This window comes from Paracoccidioides brasiliensis, assembly GCF_000150735.1.
Source record: "Paracoccidioides brasiliensis Pb18 unplaced genomic scaffold supercont2.3, whole genome shotgun sequence".
Lineage (NCBI taxonomy): Eukaryota > Fungi > Ascomycota > Eurotiomycetes > Onygenales > Ajellomycetaceae > Paracoccidioides > Paracoccidioides brasiliensis.
In genome coordinates this window covers 2919259-2921777 of record NW_011371360.1, presented here as the reverse complement: position 1 = coordinate 2921777, position 2519 = coordinate 2919259, and positions in this window count along the sequence as shown.

Below are 2519 nucleotides of genomic sequence, written 5' to 3'. Positions count from 1 at the left end.
CTCACCCCAAAAAGAAGTGTGGTTTCTCGGGGGAAAAAAACACTCTAAATTTGTATTTTTCTGCTAATTCTGTGGGTGAAAAACACACAAGGGGGGGGGGGGGGCAGCCACTCTTTCTTCACTTTTCCACTGAACAGAGAAGATTTTGAAAGGTGGTGGTGCAGAATTTTTTGGTGGCCCCCCCCCGCGCAAAAAATATAATTTTTTCTCCAAAACCTGGGGGGCGGGGCCCCCTTTTCCCTGTGGGGGCCCCCAAACCCCCCTCCTGGGTTGCCCCGGGGGGGTCCCCCTCCTCCTTCTTAAAATATGGAGAATTTTTCTCCCTCTTTTTTTCCCCCCGGCGGGGCAAAAAAAAAAAAAAAAGGGGGGGGGGGGGGGGGGGGGGGGGGGCCATGAGAGGTTCCAACATCTGCCTGCAAAATGAGAGTCGGAGCCATATTTCCCCGACTGCCCATCCCGCCTATATCCTGGCAGTCCGGCCCGCCCTGTCTGCTCCCCTATCCATATCTGGTGCCACATTCGTGGAACCCGTTTCATGAACTGTTAACGGCAGGCTCAGATGCGCGCCTCCCCAGATCCATTGAGGTCTTCCTCACATGCTATTCATCTGTCAGGAATCTGGCCGGTCCGATGAAACAGAGTGTTACTTCCAAATGAGGCGGGCCCAATAGTTGGAAAGTATGCTTACCAGCTCTTTGCCGCTTGCCATGGTATAGGCGAATAGAAGCAACTCTACGCTCAAAGAAAGGGAGAAGAAAAATAATGGAGAAAAGCTGCCCGTTGCTCCTGTGTGCCTTTCGTTATCGGGGTGTTATGTTGCGACCCATGTAAACACGGAACCCAACCTATATAACCCGGATATCTGGTTGGCTCAGTCATTCAACCACCACAGGTATCTGAGATGTCTACTGCGTAGAAACGCAGACCCAAAAAGACCCTGCGTAACCACCCCGACGTTGTCTGAATAGTAGTCTTCTTTCCGAGCCTCGCAGGTTATGCACAGATCTCATGAAATATCAATCCCTCACCTGAGAATGATATATTAGTTGATTACTTGATCAACGACGAGTCGTACCAAGTTTCGCAACGTATTCTCGTCAATTTCGCACAACGCACCTCGTTCATGATTAAATTGTTTCTGTAGAAGAACCGGAGACTTGGGATTTTTGCTCCTTGTGTATGTGTAATCCCATATTAAGAGCTTGCCACGGACTCTTGTCAATACAAACAGTTTGAAAAAGCAATAGCAATACAGATATTGATACTATCGGCATTGACATGTCGCTTATCTCATATTGATACCCTGATCCATTGCCCCGTCTCTGTTCCCGATCCCCTGGCGATAAAAATTCCGGAAACCCTCATGTGAGCCAGAATAGAAGCTTGACACAGGGCAGAGATCCATGGACGAAATAAATTATTTAGCCGCATGCGCCATCATCACCGATCGCGTTAAATCGCGGGGTATCCCTGAGTAAAAGGCTTGTGAAAGGGGGCGGTGTGCTATCATCTCACTAATCTAACACTGGTTTGTCCAAGTTGCTAGTTAATAACATGTGTGTTAAAACATGGTCTTCAGCGCTCAATTTATCCAAGTGAGCAGCAGGCACCCAGGAAGCTGGTTAGCGGTAATCATGGGATCGTGGCATAGTTTCGGGGTTTGACATTTAGCTGATATCTCCTTCACACATGGTTTCAAACTTGTTGTGGGACAACAAGAAGGTCCGAATGTTGGGAGTGAAGAAAAGAAGATCTTCCACATAACTCACTGATTAATTGTCTAACCATTTCAAAAAACTGTGTTTCCACATTTAAAGCGGTAGTTCCAGTGTCGAGAGGTTGCCGTGTTGAGCATCACTCATTTCCTGGGAGAAAAAAAAAATGTGCTTCTATCCATCACATATGGATGTGCTTCCATTTGTTTGATTTTATGATCCAAAACGGGTATAAACCTATCTCTTTTTGGCTGTTGTCGCGATATTCATACCACTTCTACGACTCAGTGACTGTCCACTTGAAGCCACCTTAGCTAGTTGCCGGTTCCTATGGTTTAAATATTTTCCTTCCCATGAAACATTGTAACCATTTGGTTGATAAGTTTCTGCTCCTCTAGGAAGATAAGCTTTCTCGCCTAGCTACTTTTCCACATGTGTTGCCCGAACACGTTGCTTGATATGACCTGAGAAAAAACAGTCCTTCTTAGCTCAAGGGTAGCTGGAGTATGACAACATTTCTGAAAATTCCTGATATAATAATGGCTTTTTCGACATTTCGGGACTTCCCTCTCGATGATGAAGGAAATTTGTGCCCCTGGAGTGGGCTTATCCGATGGTTATTATAAATATTCGCTTGCGTCGGGATATCGCAGATCGGCATTCTCTTCTAGAAAGTCCATCCATCGTCGCAGGAATTGACTGCCGCTGTGATACGAAAGCAAAAAGAATCATGAGAGATCAAAAGTTAAAAAATATTGTTCTCCCGCTTTGAGAGTTTCTGCGTTTTCCATCTGTTGGGAGGAG